This window comes from Perca flavescens, chromosome 6 (genome assembly GCF_004354835.1).
Source record: "Perca flavescens isolate YP-PL-M2 chromosome 6, PFLA_1.0, whole genome shotgun sequence".
NCBI lineage: Eukaryota > Metazoa > Chordata > Actinopteri > Perciformes > Percidae > Perca > Perca flavescens.
This window is the reverse complement of record NC_041336.1, coordinates 33,780,038-33,796,115: the sequence shown is the minus strand read 5'-3', so window position 1 is coordinate 33,796,115 and position 16,078 is coordinate 33,780,038.

Here is a 16,078-nt window from a genome sequence, read left to right as displayed (position 1 = left end):
CACAGGGGCATCAGTGTGAGTAAACAAGAGATGCAGAATCAAACCTTTTTCATAACAAATCTCCTTGTAGAAATATATCGGTGTAAAAGCAAATGTGGGTTTGCCCTTCTGCGGGGCCGGATGCCTAGTAACAGGGTTGAGGTGATTGTTGTGATGGAATTCTAAATTCAGATAAGTGGAAATTCCTGATGAAAACTGACAAGGCATTTTTTTGTAAAACCGCTGCATATTTGGGGAGCAAAAGTCCGCTGAACGCAGCAGCAATTTAGTTCAATAAAGCAGAAGAGATGGAGAGAAACAAAGCCAGCTGCTACCCACTTCACTCTCAGCACACCAATAAAGAATACATACAATCCTACATTAACGTAAATACAGCACACTGGCATTTGTCTATAAGCAGGGGGCCTGACCAGGGCCAGAGTGGGACTCATTTTCAGCCCTAGAGCATCATGCCTTAGACCAGCCCACATTACTTCACGACTGACTATATTAAAATAATGTAATTAAAACCTTAGTATTTGAGTCTGCAATAGCACACTGTCCTCTACAGCATTGTAATTCAGTGTTTGTTTTGTAAAATATAATTTCCAATTCAGTGCAAAGAAGGTGTCGGCAAAGCTGGACCGTACAATATATAAGTCTGTGTGCAGACTTCTAAACAGAAACCTCTTCACGATACTGTGAATTTAGCGAGTCTCAAAAAGGTCCTTTCAGGACTGAAACATCGCGATATAACGGCTTGTTCCAACAAAAGTGTTGCTTCACAACGTAGATTTAGAAAGTGGTTGTATTGTAACTAATCTGGTCATGTTTGCTTTTTCAAACACTGTCGTACAACATCTTAGATGTGCCTTCCACACAAACAGCAGCTATCCCTTGCACACTACTGGCTTTGCTTCTGACACTAAATGACATTAGTCAGAATTCTCAGCACAAATCTCCCCATTTTACAAAGCTTTCTGAGCAAGCCATGTCAGTTTCATTAACGTAGTGCCAATCATCTGGCACCATTAATTATCTCAGGGCATTTTTCATAACAGGTCTACACCATACTCTTTATTAATATTAATTGTAGTTCTTATTCACTCAATGTGTAGTCTATATCCACTACGTTCCACTTCCGGGATTGGTCTAGTGCCGCCTGAAATCCTGCTGGATGTCACCCTTTTTACCTGTTACCTTCCGCTTTCTTTGTGTTGGCATTTTAACCCTTGTGTTGTCTTCCCGTCAACCTTTGTTTTTCACAGTTTTTGCTTGTTCCAACGTTTTTTAAAATTTTTCTTTTACACATTTTCAGCGCTTATTTCTACGTCCCATATTTTCAAATATAAAAAAAAAATTGAAAACGGGTCAATTTGACTCGAAGTCAACAACAAGGGTTAAATGGATTTATGAGGACTATGGTTAACTGCTCCTCAGATCTCCGCAGGGTAAATCCAGACAGATGTGTGGACTAGCCAGACCCTCCTCTGCAGCACTTTGTCATAATAACCAGACTGCACCCTGCGAGTGGGCTGCCTGAATGTAGAGAACGGTGTACTGCAAGAAAAAATTAATAAAAAGAGTGGGCTGCGATTGCAGGCAGCCTATGGACAGCATCCATGATATTCAACTACGATTTCAACCCAGCACCAAAAACAAAACTGACCGGCCCACTGGGAATTCTCTGCAGCAGAGGTGTCAAAAGTATTCACATTCATTACTCAAGTAGAAGTATAGATACTAGGGTTTCAAAAGACTTCTGTAGAAGTTGAAGTATCAACTCTAAAGGCCATAATGAATATAATAATGCTATATTAAAATCATACCTGCAAATTCAGAAGGGATGAAAAAGGTGACACATCTCTTCTGTGTTTTTCAGACAGCTACAGTCTGGTGTTAGAATCCTCTCCAGTGAAATACAGACACACTTTTACACCGTTTAGCTGTCAGCATTTTAACCGTGTTTACTCCAGCTGCTAGCTAACGGTAGGCTAACGTTACCTGCTGTCAGGTGTAGTGTTAACTAGTGTCCCGTGCGGCGATGTTTCAGTTGCCTCTAACGTCCGTTTCGGAGCATCAGAGAGAAGGCATTTAAGTGGCACCTAAATAAGGCACCAAAATCCGCGTTGCTATTCGGTCCGGTAGATAACGAAAAGAGCACCTATACAAGAGAACATAATTAACCAATTAAAGGAACACTGATGCTTGTATCAACACTGATTTTATAGATCACACAGACTTTTCAGCTACCCAACAGGCTAACCGCTAGCATTTTCAAAGTAAGCTCAGCAGTTAGGTTACCTGACAGCCACTAACTTTAACTAGTAACTTTAATAGTTACAGCCAAACTGCTTGTTGTCGTTATAACGTGAGGGCACACACACACACACACACATACACACACACACACCCTTCCTGACAGTTAATTTGTCTACTCCTCCTTACCACATCGTCATCTACTCTCTTTTATTGGCACATCTTCAAACCAATCACAATCTTGTCTTGGGTTAGCGCTGCACACAGCCCCGGTGCCGCTGAAAAAAAGCCTCAGGAAGGAACTTGTTTGTTCAAAAGTAGTTTCATTCGTGCAACAGAAAACTCAGATTGGACAGACAGTCTATATTACGATTGCGGTTCTGACCCAGAACACAGAGATACCACACGAGACACAGAGTATCGATTTCAAGGTGTTTAATAAGAGTCTGTGCTCAGAGTAATCAAGGACAGAAGGAACAGATCTTGATAACTCCAGGATTGGACTGAGGCTAGAGGAGGGCAGGCAGTGGAGAATCCAAACTGTCTCTCTGTTGAATCAGAGTGTGGAGGTGGTAAAGTCAGAGCGGTGAGGTGCAGGCAGAACAGCGGGGAATGCAGCAGGGTCTTGAAGCGGGGTCACACTGGTGGATGTAACGATCTGGCACTGATGGTGAGATCAGCCCGGGTATATGTACTGCCGCGGTGATTTGTGGAATAGGCAGCAGCTGTGCAGGTAGAATGGATGGAACGACCACGACCCTTGACCTACTTCTGTTAAGCCACGCCCCTTGACCTACTTACAGGTAGAGTCAGAAACAAAAGGGAAAGGGGAGAGAACACACACTCGGGACGGGGACAGCTGCCCCATAACAGTCTAGCTAGCTGTCTGGATTTACTCTGCAGAGATCTGAGGAGCAGTTAACCATAGTCCGGAGTTTAAAATTCCAAAACAAAGAAAGCATAAGGTATCGGACAATTGGCCGAAAGGAAGGACAGCTACAGCAAAATTTCTGGCGGCAACAGAGCAGCCCAGAAGTGGAAGGTTGTGGATACCACAAGCTTAACAATGGAGGGACACTATCACTTTAAGCAAAAACTATTTGACAGGGAAACACACTTTGACACACGAGCGGTGAACAGGGAGAACTCCTCCCGGTGTGATTACGGATAACAATGTTACAAAAACACCAGGAAAAATACACTTCTATAAAATACACAATAACACATAAAATCAGTACAAAGAGAGGGAGACCCAGAGCTGCGCTGGCTTATTTTCTGTCACCAGTGTAGCATGAAAGCGAGGTGGATTTAAATAAAATAGCCAGACACTAAATGAGTAAAATTGCCAAAAAAACCACTCATTGCTTTATACACACACACACTCTTTTCACAACTAGGAATGCACATTCCTGTTGCCAGATACTGTAAGTGACAACGTTGTTCAGCTCATTTTACAGTATATAACCAGTGTTTCATGAAACCCTGGTGGAATTAGCAGGCTAAGATTGTTAGCTAATTTAGCTGAAATGATGTATCATGGCATGGGTTAGAGTTAGGGTATGGCATCCATTCATTGCAACGAGTAACCAATCACAGCTACAAAGGGGCGTATCTTAAAGCAGGGGGCGTAACTTTAAAGGGCAGATCTTGAAGCAGGAGGCAGAACTTGAAGGTTCTTGCGGCCTGCAAACGGACTCACTTGTCTGCTGTTCCATATTGCTTCCCCTACGCTGTTCCCCTACGTTGCTTCCCCTACTCTTGCGTGTGGTGCTCCTCCCGACACCGCTGCACACTTGTCCGATCGGCCCTCACATCACTCGCCCAGGAAACACCTCCACACGGCGATCTTCTATTCTGCCGACTGTGGCTTTACCGCGGCTGCTGCCCTGTTATTCTGCTGCTGCTTGGCTTCCTTTGTCTTTACCCTCCATGCTGGTTCAACCATGTCTCTCTGCTCCGTTGGTGCTTTCCCTGTGGTCCCCGGCCGCCATGCGGTCCACACACACCTGGTCCTCATTTCGGAACACAGACAGGCATAGGGCTGCTTCCGAGGTCCATTGCACCCCTCACCGTTCCACGCCACTGTGTTTATGTCCTTCTCTGTTCTTCTGTTTTTCTGTGTTCCGCCCAAAGTTCAATTTAGTTTGGTTATTTCGGCTGCAAAACTTGAAAGAAAATCAGCTATGGCTAGCCCAGGTGAGCAGGAGAAATAATGGAATCGCTATGTAATGCACTTGGGTGTGTTGTGTGCAAGCAGGGTTACACACTTTCTCATGAGAAACTCCTTAGGCATTTCCTGAGACAAAGCTCCCTAACAGGAGTTCCTTAAAGTGCTTCATTCATCCTAGTGTTGGTCCAACATGAAGGTGTCACGGAAATCATCGCATGAGTCCCAAAGGACAAGCACCTTGATCAAAGAAAATTAAAACGATTTTGATATAATTCCTTATAGACTTGCCCTTTCTGTTTTAGACTGATTTTAAAACTTCAAGACAGAGAGAGATTTAATGACAGCGAGAGGAAGAGGAAGGCAGAGTGGGAGAGATGAAAAGAGAACAAAGCTCCTTCCTTTTAAAGAGCTGTGAATTTCTACAGAGGGAACATTCTTTTCTCATTTTGCTAATGCAGTTACATAACACATCAGTATATCAGCAGTGTAGAGCGCTGGCACAATTAGCTCTACTGTGGAATCCGTCACAATGACACTAATGTCTCACACATTCATTTGATTTTCAGACTGCTATTTTTTAATTAAAAATAACTGAAAAGTCAACCCAAAGCCCCTCCTCGGATGCTTGTGTGGTTTTCCTTTTGCACATTATGGACTACAAGGTAATATTGGAAGATTTTTTTGGGGAACTTAAAGCTATGGCTGTGCCTGTCTCACTGTTATTTGTGCCCAAGACACAGAAATGCACACAATGATGGGTTGTTGGAGGAAGCTTTTACACATGGAGGGCAGTCTGCCCTGGACACACACTGAGATTGGGTGGGTCACAGCAAATAAAAAACGAACGAGGGCAAAGGAAAATTGAAAACTGGGAAAGAAATGGTGCAGGGAAGCAGGAAGGCGGAGTGATGTTCATGTGATGTGTGATAAGAGGAGACATGCTGTAAAGGCTTTTCAATTGATCTGTGTGAGGGCAGAGGAAGGTCTGGAGTGAAGGTTGCATTTGGAGATAGCCAAAGCCTCACAAATAAGGAAACCCTGTGTAGGGAAAGCAATATGTTGGAGGGGGGAGGGAGGGGTATTATAAAGTCTAGAGAAAATGTAACGGCAAAGGATAAGGATGTGTGCTGAAAAGAGTCATTTCATGTTGTAGTCTGTCTTCCAGTATTGTACAGAAAGTTTCCAAAATCTGAAGGAATCAAAGCTGAGACACAAATACTCGGCAACATCTATTTGCAACAACCTTGGGAAATGGGTGGTGCTGGATGCTTGGTGATCTAGTGACTTGCGCTCCTGGTAGCTTTGCAGGCCATATGGTCAAAATTGAAATATTTATTAAAAATGAAATCACAACAACTTAGAACAAGAACTTATTTCACCAGTAAATTACGGGTAATGGACAACAACAACCACTAGATGGGAAAAGGGTATTTTGCAATAAATTTGAATGCACCACGAGGCTTATGCTACCAGTTTTATGTATGTTCTGTGTTGTTTTTCCGACATATGCCGCTGCAGACTGTTACGTCACGGTGTTGGAATCCTTTACAGTGAAATACAGTCACACTTTACACCGTTTAAAGTTAGCTGTCAGCATTTTGGCTGGCATTATACACATAATGACATAAACAAGTTACTAAAGATAGGACGCCAATGCCAGCAAGGCGTTTCAGGCAGTTCAAGAGCTTTCTGTGGGAGACAAAAGTCCTTTTGGTGTGGAATTTGTTTAGTTTTTTTTACTTTAAAGACCTTTTACATATAAAGAGCTAACTATATTACACACTAAAAGAAAGGGAAAACCCCAAACAGCATAATATTGCCTCTTTAATAAAAAGGTATTAAGTGTATTTTTTGGCGAAATGGAATTCATCACTATATTGACATGAATGATTCCAGTGAGAAACACCAAGAGATTATATTTACAGAGGATGGGCCTACAGAGCACTAATATAGTGTAACAGCAATTACCTAAAGATCATAGTGCATTCCATTTGTACTCGGAAGTCTTTTTCCAAGGTCAAGCTCAAAATCCAACATGGATGCCCCGTGCATCGACAGTAGTGAAAACTGTGGTGACACACAATTATTAGCACTGTCTTATTTGTGTCTCACTTAATCAGTCATACACACAGTCCTGTCCAACTTCTATCTGTGGAACATGTTGTTACGCAAAAACAGCGTAATGCATTGTTATCAACTGGTATTGCTAACAATGGCTTCCGAGTTCAGAAGTAAATGGTCAACATCAGCAAGACCAATGAGGAACAGGAGGCCACAGGGTCCAAATCGCCTCACGCAACACTGAAGCCTTCTTCAGGAAGGGACAGAGCAGACTGTTCTCCCTGAGCAGACTAAGATCTTTCCTTGCAGATCCTCTCTGTCTGTAGTAGCCAGTGCTCTGTTCTTTGTGGTGGTGTGCTGGGGTGGTGGCATCATGGCTTGGAAGTCAGCAGTCTAAACAAGCTGTTAAGGAAGGCCAGCTAGGTGATCAGGTTGGAACTGGACAGTGTGGAGGCAGTTGAGGACAAGGGACATAATCAAAGCCATCTTGATAACCCTTGCCACCCTCTCTACAATGAGCTGTGACAGATTGGCAGCTTGTTGCAGAGAGAAAGATGAGGGACAAGATAAAAGCCTGCGAGTTTTTACTCATCTGTGTCGAGGGTCTAAGGATAGAGGATGTCATTTGCTCCACAGATTTGCTTCAGGCAAATTTTGGATTTGGTAATATTGAGAGAAACAAATTAAATTCTTTGTATTTGTTCACATGCTTGGTCAATAAAGCTGATTTTTGATAGAACACAAAGTTGACATGTCAGTAGACCAGTGGTTCCCAAAGTGGGGTCCGGGGACCCCGAAGGGTCCTTGATGGAGTTCCAGGGGTCCCCATGAAAAAGGGGATCATTCCATCTATAAGTAACACAATAACAGAATATATGACTAATTTGGTCATGTATTTCATACACTTTCGGTAATAAAACATATAAAAGCAGAATCATCTATCAGATGGGGGACCCTGGGACAAAATCTTATCAAATGGGGGTCTGTGGTCTAATTTGTGTCAGTGTAGGGGTCCATGACATGGAAAGTTTGGGAACCACTTTAGTAGACGATGCTTCAAATATGGATGTTGCTGCAAAGAAGCTACAAATTCTAAAACATGAATGCTTGTTAGGATAATTATTTATCAAAGAATGTCAAAATCACTGGAGTTCTCTTAAAAGGTTGTTTACTTTCAGCAAGTACAGAAAGTGACTGAAGGTTATTCACAACAGTGTCTTTTTTAAAGATTATTTTGGGGCCTTTATTTATATAGGACAGCTGAAGATAGGAAAGGGGAAAGAGAGGGGGAATGCCATGCAGCAAAGGGCTGCAGGGTGGAGTTGAACCCGCGGCAGCTGCTTCGAGGAGTAAACCTCTATATATGGGCGCCTGCTCTACCAGGTGAGCTACCCAGGAGCCCACAACAGTGTCTTTTTAAAGGTCCCATGACATGGTGCTCTTTGGATGTTTTGATATAGGCCTTAGTGGTCCCCTAATACTGTATCTGAAGTCTCTTTCCCGAAATTCAGCCTTGGTGCAGAATTACAGCCACTAGAGCCAGTCCCACAATGAGCTTTCCTTTGTATGTGCCATTACTGTGTCTGTAGCTTTAAATGCTATTGAGGAGAGAGGGGGTGGGCAAAGTGGAGGGTGGGGGTGTGGCCTTGACCAACTGCCACTTTGCTTGTTTGCAAGCCAATTCTCTGGGTGGGCAAAGCGGAGAAAGGGGAGGTAACCTTGCTCCTTATGACCTCATAAGGAGCAAGATTCCAGATTGGCCCATCTGAGCTTTCATTTTCTCAAAGGCAGAGCAGGATACCCAGGGCTCGGTTTACACCCATCACCATTTCTAGCCACTGGGGGACCATAGGCAGGTTGGGGTATCTCATATTAATGTTAAAAAACCTCATAAAGTGCAATTTTTATGCCATGGGACTTTTAAAGGAGTTGGGAGTCAAGTTAGTTATTTGGTTCATGCGATCAGTAGCTTTTCTTCTTAGCTCTGGTCAGGCCCGGCATCTCCTCCACATTATACGTTCTGCCCTCAGGGATACATCCTGTGCTCATTGCAAAGTCACTCAGCTTTCATGATTAACACATGAAAGACAGAAATACTAAAACAGCAGTTTGGATGCAAATGGTTTAACAAAGAAACTGAAGCAAAACCGTTCTAAGCATAATTTTTCTTCACAAAACAAAACTTCATACACATTTTCAACCCGGCAGATCTGTACAATCACCACAAGGAGGCCACCAGTGCGTAGGTTTCGTTTCAACATATTAGGCGAATTTATGAGCGTTAAACACTTCATTTCTTGCATTCAGGTGAATTTGTATGCATCAATTTCTGCCTATTGTGCATCAATTTATGGTTTACATGCAGGCGCCATCTTGGAAAACAGTCATGAGCAGTCAAATCACAAACGCTGTGTTTGAGATATGTTACTGGTTACTGGTTGCACGGCGTTCATCGTTTACATGCCTCATGTAAAAATGAACGCTACTGTCTTCATAATCTATCTTTTTAATAAACTGTCTGTATACTTACAAAGTTCTCAATGCTTTGGTTTACATGTAGGGACCCTCATTATGCTACCGTTGAAGTGTGGTGCTATTTTGAGCCTCGTTAGTGGTATAAAATAGCAATTTACCATCTGCCCTGAAAGCTAGCGTTAGCAGCTAACCACCGGTTTGCATTAGCTTGTAGCTAGAGATGCATTCAATTAGCATGAAAACACATCCCAGAGAACGTTCGACTCGGTACACATATGTTATTAACCCCTAGGTTTATTTTGCGCCGGAATTGTCCTTTAACAGTTCTAACCCTTAAAAGAGGGGGGCCTGCCCGAGGAAAGCAGATGCCCGTCCGGTTAGTTTCCTCTGGGAACAGGTCCAGGTTAATTCAATAGGCTAAAGTTAAAGATGCGTATTAATGAAATAATGTAGGTTTTATAGAGCCTTTAGTGGAGCCTGCTTTTTCACATTAAGCAGCTGTTGATAGCTTCAACATTTCCTGCAAGCAAACCGCAGTGTTTCCATGACATGATGTCAGATAATTTACCTTTTGGCCGCAGGAGTCAGAGAAATACACCAGCAAACAAAGAAGATCCAGGAATGCAAGATACAGGTGCATACAAACCTCCATGCAGCACAGTGATTTATTTGAGTTCACTATGTGCAAAATCAATCAGATAAAGGGTAAATAAATTCCATTGCGCTCTAAGCTGTGAAGTGTTGATGTGAATTTAAAATACTGTGAGGCAATGAGGCCATGCCGAGGATCTCCTCCGGGGCTGAGCTTTGGCTCGCTTCAAGAGCTATCATGTTGTGCCTGATGAAGGAGAAATAATGCCTTTACTTCCACTTCCTGTCTGTCTCCACTTCCCAGTCCTGCAGCCCATCTCCGTCCCCTGCCAGAGGGCGGTCAGGGGGGCTAAAAGCCTCTCCACATGAAGAGATAATACCCCCTCTAATTGGCTATCGCATAGGGAACGAGGCTCGCCGCTCCCCCTGTTCCCTCCTGTTGACTGTTCCTCGGCCAGCTCCCGCAGATTATTATAGATGACAGATGCCGCCATTTTATGGGAGACGGCAGGATTATCCTGTTGCGGCAGGCGCAGCATGGAGAAGCTGTCAGAAAATGGTTTGAAGAACAGCAAAGCAAACAAAGAAACAGGCCTACGCCAGCAATCATGCAAACCTATATATGCTGTACAAATACCCACACAGAATGGTGATAAAGCACTCAATCACCATAACTAAGCAATAAAAAGCCACTGATTTAAACACCGGGATGATAAATAGAGCCTCAAGTGGTCATTAGTGGATCTCAGCCTATGGGACAAATCATTTGACACTGAGAATAGAAGGTCCAATTCATCATCTGGGAAAGTTTTATAGACGTGTCTCAAAATGTTCACCAACCTATCTGTCACTTTAGGTGTGTGACTGACACATAGCGGTTTGAGAAATGGCAGGTTTAGTCATGATACAGATGTTATTTAGCACGACCAAATTAAATTTGAAACATTGGACCAGTTGCAAATAGAGTTTTTATTCCTTTGTCTTTATTCTGTGTCCTGTCAGCATCATTGTCCAGAAACTGCAGAGGTTAACAACAGAGGATACAAACATAGGCGGAAATCGCGGGGGGTTCTGGGGAGTCAAGACCTACCCCATCTAAGGGTTGTCCCCCGCTAGAAATATCATTAAAACCATGCTATGTATTGTACATAATATATACTTCAAATAATTGTGTAAGTAATAAATAAAACAAAACGCACACCAGCCAAAACCTGCTTTTCAAGTTTAGAAACATTTTGAGTCTCTTGCCTCACATTAGTTTGGTCCACTGCTTGGTTTTCTCCCTTTACCTTAGTGGTAGGCAGAAGTCCAGTGGGACTCATGGGAGACAACGATTTTGTGTCAGTGAGTAGTCTGGCAAGGCCGTTTTATTTATATTATATTAAAGAAAATGAGCCGAACAAAGTTGCATTACATTACATGTCATTTAGCTGACGCTTTTATCCAAAGCGACTTACAATTGCTATATATGTCAGAGGTCGCACGTCTCTGGAGCAACTATGAGTTAAGTGTCTTGCTCAGGGACACATTGTTTGATGTATCGCAGGGGAAATCAAACCCAGGTCTCCCACACCAAATGCATGTGTCATATGCACTGCGCCATCACCACCCCAAAGTCACTCATCTGGCGGGAGCACTGTCCTTTCCTACGCTGTGATAAAAGTGGCCGGCCGGCAGTTAGATTACTTGCTAGACTGGTTAGTTATCAGTTCAGCATCATCTGTATCCGAGAAAAGAGTCACTTCATCAGATGTTTAAAGTGAATAAAATAGCCTTGCCAGACTACTTACTTGAGTTCCACGACTACACATATCGTCTACAACTGTACAATTGTTGTCTCAAGACATTTTGTTTATTGTCCACCCAAACTGTTGAGATGAGAAACAGATGAGATTTACGCCCATGGATACAACGTTGATTACAATCCATAATAGAGGAGGCCAATAAAAGAAAAGAGTACTCCACTGATTTAGTAGTCCCATAACACTGTCAGATTCACGATGGATAGTTTAAAAAAAAAGGATCAAAATCGATGCAGCAGGAGCAGAGATATTGGTTTTCTTCTTCCACAAATCTTTCTTCCTTGTTAATGGCTGGTGCCTACATTACCCACAATGCAACTTGTTACCGTTATACGCAAGTAGCGACTAATGTAGCTAGCAAGTCCCATTGTCCCAGGGTCAATAACAATATTACCTGGGAAACAAGATATCGTGTCTGGGACAATTCTGAGAGAAAAAAATTATAAATGCTATTAATATGTTCGTGGGTCATTAAATATATATAATTTTAGTTTTTAGGTGTTCAAATTTGAAAGAATGTGGTGGCACCTCTCGGCACAAGCTCTACACTACATCAGACCCACGCTTATACATACACACATACGAACGCACGCACACACACACACAAACGTTTGAGAGTGACCCATTCGACGGCGCGAAAACCTGGCATCAAAATGCTAAGGTGGCTCAGCAACACCTGAAGAAAGCCACAGTTCTGGCCTGGGTTTAATATCGCTCCTGTGTGATCCGACAAGTGGATAGTTACGTTAACTCACATGTAGTCCTATTTTCTCTGTTTCTAGTTTAGTTTAGTTGTTGCCTCATCTGTGCTTTGGCTCACGCATTCCTTCTGTGCTCAGATTCCGCCTCTGGACCTGCTCCTCCTCCACTATCAACATTGTTTCCAATAAACACTCTTAAACTGCTCATCTGTGTTCGTGTGCCTGTTTCTCAGTTTTGGGTCTAACTGGAGCCTAACAAGAAGATTTTGAAAAGACTAAAGTCTGACACCATCTCATATATAAAGACAATCATCTCACATCTAATGATACTGTCGTATGTATAGATTGGGGATCTTGCAGGGTCACACATTGCAAGACTAGATTTGTTTTGAAAGATTCAACCAAGCTAGCTAGCTACTGCTAGCGTTAGCTGGTAACTTAAGAGAAAGTTTGAAGATTTTCTGTTCAGCCGTACATGCAGATAAATGTCTCCAGTACCCGGATGTCCACGTTTATCCGCCGGTAAAACTCCCGTTGGATGACTCAGTTCAGAAGGGTTAAAAATCGGCAACTGTCCCTCTTTAGCGCCATAGCAACCATAATCAACACTGCTCCAGCCGTTAACTGCTGGAGGGAACGTATCTGCTGCGCGTGTGGTATCAAGATAAAGGATTCTGGCTCAACCACGTCTGATTTTAACAGGCACCTGAAAACTTATTCTAATCAAAGCTGATATAATTCTACGAGTCTGGGGTGGCTAGTGCTCTCCTGTATGCTGTTGCATGCTGGGGCAGCAGACTAAGAGTGGAAGACACATACATACTCAACAAACATGTTCGCAAGGCCAGTGATGTTGTTGGTGTGGAGCTGGACTCCTTAAAGAGAGGACTCAGAGGATTGGAGATGCTGGATTGGAGATGCTGTCCAAAATACACTCCATCCTGGACAACTCCTCCCACCCACTCCACAAGACACTGGTTAGTCTTAGGAGCACCAACAGACTCAGACACCCACGATGCACCACAGAGTGCCACAGGAGGTCCATCCTGCTTGTGGCCATCAAACTATATAAGTCCTCCCTCTGAGTGTTACACGCTTAGTGTCAAAACTGGACTTACATCACTTATCTCCACATCACATCTCAATATTCTTGGACAATTATGTACAATAATTACTTAGTGCAATAATTCATCAGCTACATGTGCATTATTTGCTGCTGCTATTTATTACTTACGCTGTACTTATTCATGTTCGTACTATATTTATGTTTATGACACTGCACTACAATAGAATTCTATTTGAAACAATCTTTTTAACCTAATCTTACTTGTAACCTAATCTCACTTTACTTCTACTGAACATTTTTTATTTATTTCTTACTGTAGCTATGTTACTGTATACACTTATTGCCTTCTCTTTTTTACTCTTATTTTACTTTGAATTTGACTGTGAGCAACTGCAACTAAATTTCCTTGAGGGGATCAATACATTATTGTGATTCTGATACTGTTTGATAATAGATAAATGAGTCGGAATAACATATTGCATGCTTTAAATTCCTAATATAAAGCTATGCAGTGCTCTGCACAGCCTGGATGGAACGCAGCAGCTCAGAGACTTGTGAGCATCTCTGGTCTGTAGTAATATCCTACATATTCATGAATTTGGGTACATTTTATGAAACTAAAAATCTGGTTATTTTCTACCAGTGGGGGATATGAGAGCAGGCAGCAGCGGAACCAAACACATCACTGACAGTATGACAACAACAACCAAAACATAGGATTCACTCTAAGTTGTTTCTGTGATGAGAGAAATGCTAACATTGCATACTAATGTTTAAAATACAAAGACAGCCAAAAAACACAGAGCTCAGACGTGGTAGACTAATGAGTGAATGAGGACACGTACAGACTGCTAGAAGAATGTGGCTATATATATATATATATATATATATGCAATGTCATGATGTATATAGTCATGAATATTGAATGTTATAGAGAAATAATGCCAAGTTTCTAGGGGCTGTAATGGACACTTTGATTGAAAAAAAGCATTTGGGTTTTGCTCATAATTTGAAATAGTAAGCTGTGACTAGGACTTCAGTGGGTAGGAGATTTCACATTTAAAGTTGAAAACTGGGATTGAAAAAAAGAAATTAAGAATAATAAAATAATATACATAAGGAATAATCTAAAAGCTGGGTTGCAAGGCTGAAAAACAAGATAAAATAACAGTGAAATGAGAATTTGTAGGAGTTTATAGGAAATTGGGTTGAAGCAAAACAAATCAAATGAGATGAAAAACGGTAACGAGAACATAGGATCAAGGTGGGAAAATCAATTACAGAAGAGCAAGTCTATAAACGTACATGTTACAGAAAAAATAAAGAGCCAGAGTCTGACTTCACTGTGCAACAACACTTCATCTGCTCCATTATAAGCTGCGTTCCTCTAATATACCCCATGTTCCCATCCATCAGGCGTCATCACCACACACACACACACACACACACACACACACACACACACACACACACACAGTTTTCATACTCTGTCACTCTTTCATAGTCTGACTGATCCATTTCAGTCCTCAAAGACTGACCTTTACATCTCCACTCAACTGTGTGTGTGTGTGTGTGTGTGTGTGTGTGTGTGTATGTGTTTGTATATGTGCGTGTGTGTGTGCGTGTGCGTGTGTGCGTCCGTCCGTCCGTCCCTCTCTGTGCTCCCTGGTTTATGTGTGTGATCCAGCACTTCAGCAGAACGAAGCTGGCAGGCTCATTATCATAGGCCCACTCTAAAACAGATAAGGTAGGGATGTATCGGACTGAAATGATGGGACCTGAGTGGGCTTCTAATGGCCGTGGCGTTTGCCAGGCTGCCCCTGTAAGTGGATATCTACCGCGATCTGCTGTTTGTTTATTGGAGTGCCTGTTGTTCTGGATGCACTCCATAGTGGATACAAATTGCATTATTCACGGCAGGCAGGCTGGTAATGGCAAGGATGAATGATGGCCCCTATTTCTCTCCTGACAGAGAAGGTCGAGAGAGAAGCTCTACACAATTACACACAAGTTTGTGTTCGATCAGCGGATAGCTGCGGGTGAAGTGTTCACCACACTGGAGGCCTGAATAAGGAAGTTTAGGGAAAGGAGCACTCTGAGTTGGACTCCCTCTTAGGGATTTCACTGTATGAATTGCAGCGTTACTAAATTAATTTGCTTTTGCCAAATTATATTCTGAACCCAGATCTCAGGGGACATCGGCAATTTTTTAAAGGCCTGACCATTGATTTTTCTTGCTTTCAATTTAGATTCCGCAAACAAGCCAACATAGCAAATTGATGTGAAACGCATGATCTACAGTATTTCTTTTTTTTTTTCTGGACTTTTTCTTGCTCTACATTCCTCTTCATTACAGAGTACAAAGTAGACAATGACAAGGATGATGCACCAACCATTTCCATTTGGATTAGATCCATATGCTGGATAACTATTACAATGGGACAATAACTGCCTGTTATATCAGATAACATCCACTCAGAGTCATCCAGTTTTAATATAATGGATGTTCTTTTTGACCAAAAACAGAAAGATAAAAAAAAAATACATTTTCCTATTAATTTTGTTTGCCATTTGTGCTTCATTAGATTGGAGGGAAAGGGGGGATGACATGCAGCAAAGGGCCCAGGCCAGAACCGAACCCAGGCCGCTGGCAAGGACTCAGCCTTGATACATGGTGCGCTCTCTTCTTTTGTGTTTTGTTTAACTTTCTGCCTTATTAACTATCTTTATATTACTTATCAAATTGTTGGCTGTTTCTTGATTTGAATGTGATTTATTTTTAGGGATCCCATGTATATTGTATAAAATGAAGTTGCATTATAAACTGGGCCTAAAATAACATGTATGGCAGCCTAACGCCATATACATACCTTTTGCATAGAATACTAAGCTATTAAAATAGCCTAATAATTGTTGGCATGATTTCATAAATCATGTTTTAATGTTAAACATACATGTGGCACAGTGAATCTTA